At 34.2% G+C, this 8,667-nt stretch overlaps 1 pseudogene; it reads left to right on the forward strand.

Moving 5' to 3' along the window:
* The first annotated feature begins 946 nt into the window (after window positions 1-946).
* On the forward strand, window positions 947-1,292 carry LOC116872419 (annotated as a pseudogene).
* Window positions 1,293-8,667: the final 7,375 nt, after the last annotated feature.

Genomic DNA, 8,667 nt, shown 5'->3' on the forward strand with positions numbered 1-8,667 from the left:
AGATCACAAGTAGGCAGAGAGACAGGCAGAGAGAGAGAAGAGAAACCAGGCTCCCCGCTGAGCAGAGAGCATGATGCGGGGCTCGATCCCAGAACCCTGGGATCATGACCTTAGTGGAAGGCAGAGACCTTAACCCACTGAGCCACCCAGGTGCTCCAGATAATGACAGCTTTATAATAGAGCTTGAAGTCTGGAATTGTGATGCTACCAACTTTGTCTTTTTTTTCAATATTCCTCTGGCTATTTGAGGTCTTTCCTGGTTCCATACAAATTTTAGAATTATTTGTTCCATTTTTAAAATAATGGATGGATTTTGATAGGGATTGTATTGAACGTGTAGATTGCTCTAGGTAGCATAGACATTTTCACAATCTTTGTTCTTCCAATTAATGAGCATGGGATATTTTTCCATTTCTCTCTGTCTTCCTCAATTTCTTCCATGAGTACTTTAAAATTTTCTGAGTATAGATTCTTTGCCTCTTTGGTTAGGTTTATTTCTAAAACCTCCATACTGTTTTCCAGAGTGGCTACACCAGCTTGCCTTCCCAACAACAGTGTAGGCGGGTTGCCCTTTCTTCACATCCTCGCCAACATCTGTCATTTCCTGACTTCTTAATTTTAATCATTCTGACTGGTGTGAGGAGGTATCTCACTGTGGTTTTGGAAACAGTCAACAAAACCAAAAGGCAATTGACAGAATGGGAGGAGGTATTTTTTTTCTTTAACACTACTGTTATAATCTAGTAATGATTCTGTTCATTTAAGTACATGTTCAAAACAACCATTTAATTGTGATGGTACTACTATTTAAAATTGCATTTTTGTTTTGGTGACTGTTGGTGGTGGCCACATGGCTGTGTGCTAGAGGCATGAGCATTGTTGGCTGCCACCTCTGGGCTGGGCTGGACCATCCTCTTAGAGGAGGCTGAGGAGCTGAGCCACAGCCATGGCCAGTACAGTGTTATCATCCAGAATGACCATTGTTTCTCCAGGATTTGCAGTGTGTTACATTTTGCAAGCCATGAAACACATGGAGCCTCAAGTAAAACAAGTTTTTCAAAGCTCACCAAAATCTGTCTTCAGTTGTGGTTATTATAGAGATGGATTTGAACCCTGAAAGACTAAATGAGAACTAGTATTAATGCTAGCCACGAGCCTTGCTGCCAATAAAGAAAAAAATATGAAATGCTCATTGACAGATTATGCTTTTAAGTCACCTGGATGAGGGAGGATCTCCTTGCACAGCAGCCAAAATCAATGAAGCTAAAGATTTGCTAGAAAGTCAAGCTTAAAAAATTAAGTAAAGGTGTGATGTTTTAAGTTCTTATTAGTTTATGTATATAAGTGCCAGATCTTTTTTTTAATAAAATGCCTCAAACCTAAGAAAAAATTCTATTTTTTTTAAAGATTTTGTTTATTTATTTGACAAAGAGAGATCACAAGTAGGCAGAAGAGAGAGAGGAGGAAGCAGGCCCCCCACGGAGCAGAGAGCCCAACTCGGGACCCGATCCCAGGACCCCGAGACCATGACCCGAGCCGAAGGCAGAGGCCCAACCCACCATTTTAAACTTGATGTTCATTTCTTGCTGCGGCATGTGAAGGTGGTAATTTGGCAGATTCCAGGTCCAGATTATCACTTAAGTGCAGAAGAGCATTACAACACAATCATTTTCTTAAAATCAATTACAAAGCTTTTCTAAGCCAACCTTCTCCTTCAGGCTTTATCTGAGGATCCTTCCCACTTGAAATTTCATGGCAACACTACAGTTTATAGAAATGTGTAGCTAAAATAACTTAGATATGAGCTAGGGATAGAGAAATCTTGGAAGAGGAAAAAATCTGTGCAGATATAGGGCCATGAGAAAAAAGGTAAGTGTATGCATTCTCAAAATGTTTCATTAGAGTGGTCAGGTTGGGACACAAGTTGCAGGAGCATCAGTAGGAAACAAGTTTACTGTTGAATGAAATAATAAAATGGAACTATTATAATACTTTTGTAACTAATGGTACTAATGTAAGTTGAAGTTTTTCCTCTGTCTTCTGTTCTTCTTCCTCTTTCTTTTTTTGATAAGAACTACCAGACAGTGTTTTAGACTTTGCTTAATATTGGTATTACTTAATATTTAAAGAATTTATATGTTACAACAATGTATTTTCTTGTACTTCTTTTCTTTGGAGGAATTTTTTTGATAAATTCAATTGAGTTAATACAGAAATAGATATAGAGCTTTCAGTTCTTTTTTTCTTTTTTTTTAATTTTCCCCAAGTTCTTATTTAAATTCCAGCTAGTTAACACACAATGCAGTATTAGTTTCAGGTGTACAATTTAGTAATTCATTGCCTACATATAATGCCCAGTGTTCACCACTTATGTCAGTGTTGATATATTTTGTTTTTCAAAGAATTGTTCTTATCATTGAAATCTTCAATGTTGTTGAAATAAAGTTGCTCATATATTCCACTATTACACATGTATTCTTAATAAGATTTGCAAAGAGATCCCTACTCTAATTCCTGATATTAGAGATTTTCTATTTCCTAACTTGCTTTTTCTTTGACCAGTCCTGCTAGTAGTTTATCAATTAACTGATCTTTATTTTTTTCAGCTCAAATTATTTTATTATTTTTATGATCATGTTCAATTAGTCAACATATAGCACACCATTAGTTTTTGATGTAGTGTTCAATGATTCATTAGTTGCATATAACACCCTGTGCCCCTCACAACATGTGCCCTCCTTAATACCCATCACCTGGTTACCCCATCCCCCCATCCCACTCTCTTCTGTAGCCCTCAGTTTGGTTCCTGGAGTCCAGAGTCTCTCATGGTTTGTCTCCCTCTCCGATTTCTTCCCATTCAGTTTTCCCTCCTTTCCCTGTGGTCCTCCATGCTATTCCTTATATTCCACATATGAGTGAAACCATATAATAATTGTCTTTCTTTGCTTGATTTATTTCACTTAACATAAACCCCTCCAGTTCCATCCATGTCAATGCAAATGGCGGGTATCCATCTTTTCTGATGACTGAGTAATATTCCATTGTATATGTGAACCACATCTTTATCTATTCATCTGTTGAAGGATATCTCATCTCCTTTCACAGTTTGGCTATTGTGGACATTGCTGCTATAACATTGGGGTGCACACACTCCCTATTTTCACCACATCTGTATCTTCAGGGTAAATACATAATAGAGCAATCAATGAGTCATAGGGTATCTCTATTTTTAACATCTTGAGGAACCTCTATACTGTTCTCCAGAGTGATTGTACCAGCTTGCATTCCTACCAACAGTATAAGAGGGGTCCCCTTTCTCCACATTCTCACCAAAACTTGTTGTTTCCTGTCTTGTTGCTTTTTGCTATTCTAACTGGTGTGAGGTGGTATCTCATTGTGGTTTTGATTTGTATTTCCCTGATGGCTAGTGATGTTTTAAAAACCAGACAACTTTCGTGTTTCTTAACTTGTCTGTTTTTTCACTTATTTAGAAAATAAATCTATGTATTTTTAATATCTGTTATTTTTATTTTCTCCATCCTTTTACTAAATTTGCATATAAATGACTCATCTCTTTCTAGCTGGAGAAGATGGAAAATTCTATCACTAATTTTAAACTTTCTTCTTTTCTTAAAACATTTATAGCTATATATTTCCCCCTCAGCACCATCTTTGCTACATACCACACATTTTGATAAGTTGTGTTGTGATTAGAATTAAATTCAAACACTTGTGGGGGAGCATAGAATATTGTATAGAGAAGTTAAATCATTATGTTGTACACCTAAAAATGAATGTGATATTGGATGTCAACTATGCTCAATTAAAAAAAAAAACAACAACAACAACACAGAAACAAATTCAAAATCTTTTGTAATTCTCTTGTAATTTCTTGTTTTATTATATTAATTATTTAGAGGTATGTGCCTTAATTTCCAAAATTTTGGGATTCTTCTGGCTGACAATGTGATCGATTTCAAATTTAATTTTCTGGTGGTTGTCAGAAACTACTCTGTATGACTTCAGTTCTTTTGCCATAGGTTGTTGCAATGGGCCATCTTTCACTTACCACAAGAGAATTAAAATTAATATTGCACCACTTCATGTGAAATCTGAGAACCTTAAAATAATGTTATGTATGCATTCCCATTCTATGTATCAATGCTGTGAGAGATTTTCGATCTACTTATATTATAAATCTCAAATCTCAATATTGCAATTTTAGCATTAAACCATAACTTTGTTTTAAAGACATTAAGAAAAAAATGTATAGTCTTATTTCTGATGATCTTCCTTCCTTCCTGCAGATCTGTATTTCTATCTCGTGTCAATTTGCTGCAGCCTAAAAATTCCTCTTACCATTTCTTCTTCTACAGGACTTAAGAAATGTATCTTCTTGGTTTTTGTTTACCTAAAAATATATTTATGTGGCTGTTGTTATTTTGACTGGATGTAGGAATTTGAGTTGAAAATTTATTCTCATTTTCATTAATTTGAAGGTCATGAAGATCTTCCTACCTTCACTGATTCTATCTGCATTCAGCCATTACTTGTATCTTTGTTCCCTGAAAAATGTTATCTTTTTCTCCTCTGGAAAATATATATATTTATCTTTGGATTTTATCAGTTTGACTGTGATCTAAATATAGCTTTTATTGTTCTTGTCTTGGCTTTTGTTAAGCTTCTCATGTCGATAGATTAGTGTTTTTCTCCAAACCCAAAATATTTTTGGCTGTTACATCTTTAAAATTTTTCTCCCTTTTTTTTCTCTTACTCTCTTTCTGGGAATCTAATTACATATATACCAGACATACTGACATTGTTTCATAAATCCCTGAGGTTATATTTTTAAAGAATTTTTAAAAATTTTTTTTAAGATTGAGTCATTTCTATTGACGTTCTTTAAATTCATCAACCCTGTCTTCTGCCATCTCCAATCTCTTATAAAGTTCATCCAATATATTCTTAATGGACTTTGTTTTTTAAATCAGTTTTAGACTTGCAAAAAAAATTGAAAATACAGGACAGAGAGTTCTCTTATAATATTTCCAGTTTCTCCTATTGTTTACATGTTAAATTAGTATAGTACATATATTATAATTAATGAGCAAATACCAATATGTTGCTATTAACTAAAATCAATATTTTATTCAGATTTCCTTAGTCTTCACTTAATATTCTTTTTTTGTTCCAGAATCTCATCCAGGATACTCTAATATGTGTAACTGTCATGTGTTTTTAGGTTTCTCTGGGTTGTGACGGTTTCTCAGACATTACCTTGTTTTCATTGGCTTTGACAGTTTTGTGGAGTCCTGGCTAGTTTTACTGAAGGATGCCCCACTACTAGAATTTACATGATGCTTTTCTCACAAATAGATTGAGGTTCTGGATTTGAGAAAGGAAAATTTCAGAAATAAAATATTTTTTAAAATCATATATCAAAACTACACAGTAAAAAATGACATATGAGGTTTGATGTTGACCTCAATCACCTGGCAACTGCCTGAAGTAGCATTTGCCAGAATTCACTGTAAAAAGTTACACTTTGCCTCCATTTTACACACTGATTACTTGAGAAAAATCCCTTTGTGCAGCCACACAGAGACTTATGCTGTTCTTTTAGGGTAGAGTATCTATATAAACTATTTGGATGCTTCTTCATAAGAGATTTCTTACTTTTTTCCCATCTGCTTACTAAATCATTTATTCATATCAGCTTGAACTCATGGGTATGCATTTCATACTTCAGGCTGTAATCTAGTACTCTTAATTTCTTTTGTTGCACAAATTGTTCCAACTTTAGACATTAGAAACCCTTTTAGTTAATTATCCAATGTATTTCTTTTTTTCATTGCTATACTATACTTTTCTTTAAAGTTCTTCAAGGTTTTTCAATTCCCCTTGAGATCCTCTCTTTATTAAATAATTGTGACCAATACTTCCCTTATATCTTGACATATTTATATAATTGTCACTTCAAGTTGCCTGTCATCTAATTCTAGCATGGGAATCATCTTAGAGTTCTTTTGTATTGATTGATTGTGTCTGGGTTATGTGTCACTTTTTCCTCATTCTTTGCATGTCCAGATTTTTTTGTTGCATCAGTCATATTGCCATTAATATTTTTAGAGACTCTGGATTCTGCTATGTACCTAGGAAGGGTGTTATTATAGTTTGCTAATTCAAATACTGAGTTACCAGCAAGAGACTTGCCACTTTTCTTCTGGAGACTTGGCTTTATATTTTGGTAGGCTGTATCTTTTTCAAGTTTACTGCAGATCTCTTAATTAGGGCATATAACATTTTCCTGCCATAGGACCCACCTGGGATTTTAATGGAAAGGTTGAGATTTATCCTAGATCTTCTTACTTAGTAGGACTCATACCTAAAACTTCATTTCCTTCAATGGACAGCAAAATAAACTTTTGTACTGCATTTTTATTTTATAGTTTGGGTTATCACCAATTTATTTGATTATTAGTGGATTCCTCTGTACATATTCAGTCCAGGGTCAGTCTAGAAGTTGAGAAGAGTTTATGCACAGAGTTTACATAGATTTTCAGGCTGCTTTCTTCTGTGACTAACTTCCTTCCTGGGATTTCTTCGCTCAGTTTCAAGTCATTCTAGCTCCATACCTGTCCCCTGACACTTCAAGCTTGAAATAATACTGTTAGTCTGAATAGACTTTGGAGTCCCTCAGGAGGAAAAATATTAAATGGCGATCTCACCACTACCATTCTCTTTTTCAAGGGCCAAACTTCATCCAGCTTTTGCCCACTTTTGTTTTGTCTCCAGGGCCTTCAAATCTGTTTTTTATATATTTGTTTAGATTTTTAAAATTATCTGCTTCGGGAGTGGCTTGATACAGGTTACCTTGCAATTTCTGGAATTAGAACTGCCATTTGGTAGCTTTTTCAATGATATTCAGAAATACTTTCTAAAATCCTGGGATACAGCGTGCAAGTGAACAGTTAACTTTTGTTGTAGAGGTTTATAGTAACAAATACAGAGTTTTTTCAAGGGAATAAAATATTATGGGAGAGAACTTTTCATGTATATTTTTCAGAGGGCATGAAAGAGATGCTAGCAGATTTCATAGCTCTCCTATTGGATCTATTCTCTTTAGCAAAATGTACATGTTTTTCTGTTTTTATGTAAAATTACGAGCTTCACTACTGCTATAAAGGCTTCAGTATGTAAAGTGCTATGGGTTTGGAGAGAAAAAAAAATTAACACATGGATTTGAATCACTGATCTGTTCATTGCTAACTAACATTATAGCCTCAGAAAACTTTTAAAGTCTCCTTGAGATTTTGTTCACATGTAGAAACAAGAAAAATACTATTAATGACATAGTTTTGAACAGAAGACTCAATCCTGGAATATAATTTTTACCCTATAGCTGGTCTTATTCCCAAACATATGTCATACTACTCTCTTCTAAGCCTACTTTAAGTCATGGAAAAAATTGAAAAGTTTTTGATTTTTAATTTATATGATTAATTCCAAAGAAGTTTGACAAGCAAGGTACTTACTGCCGTGTTGTTAGTCTTGCTGCTAAGTGCTTTAGAACGAGGAAGACTTAATCCTATATCTGGGTCTTGGCCAGCTGCTGAGGAAGCAGGAAAAAAAGTCCAGCTCCCAAGTTGGGAGGTTATCAAGTGATAGGCAGGGTGCCAATATCTACCACTTGGAGGAGAGGAAGGAGTTGGATAAAGAAAAGTCTGGGCTGATAATGGATATTGAAAATGATGCAAAATTTAATAAACATGTAGCTTGGTCTCACATTTTTGTTGGAAATTCTAATTTAGGGTGTTATTAAACAATGCTATTTTTTAACTAAAAAGAAAAACTGGTGAAAAAATTTTAAAAGTTAGACTTCACATGGTATTACTCACATACCAGAAATTACTGAGGCTATATCCTAAAATAACCCCATTATCTGCCTTTGGTGAAAAAGTAAAATATAATAATTAAGAAAAAAATCTGGATATGAAAGTCACCTAGGATGTGATACAGCTGTGGAAGATAAATAAAGCAGAAACTGCAGAAAATTCTAGGGTAAAGCAACAATTCAAAACTACATACAATTATTTGGTAGATTTACTAGAAGCAACATGCATTAATGTATACTCCATATGAGTATATTTTCCACACACTGCACATTCACTTATTTAAATAGACTAAGACTTGCATATCTTGTGCTATTTTTTTTTATTGTTGTTGTTGATGTTTTAATTTTTGCAGCCATTTGAATATACCAAAGATAAAGATTCTGTATTATCTTATAAAGAATTTGGCATACATGTCTTGGTTTGAAATATCCGAAAGTTAGGAGAAGCCTGCTACTCTCTGTTTAAAAATATTTACTTAAAAAAAATCTTATAAAAAAAAAAAACAACAACATTCTCACAATCACTGGAAGAAGATAGTTAATGGGAAAGAAGGGAAAGTCAATAGCCCAGTGAATTATAAGTAAATGAGGATGAGGTTGATTCCAATCTTGATTGCTATGAAATAGCAATCTTTACCAGAATGCTGGAAATATAGAAGAAGGTCAACGAATATTTACAAAATGAAAAAAAAAAAAAAGAATGACTGAAACATGCATAGTTTCTTTGTGACGGAATTCTAAGTGTTCATTGATGGAAAATTAATTCCTACCTA

Source organism: Lontra canadensis, unplaced genomic scaffold (assembly GCF_010015895.1).
Source record: "Lontra canadensis isolate GAN:19392208 unplaced genomic scaffold, GSC_riverotter_1.0 scaffold29, whole genome shotgun sequence".
Lineage (NCBI taxonomy): Eukaryota > Metazoa > Chordata > Mammalia > Carnivora > Mustelidae > Lontra > Lontra canadensis.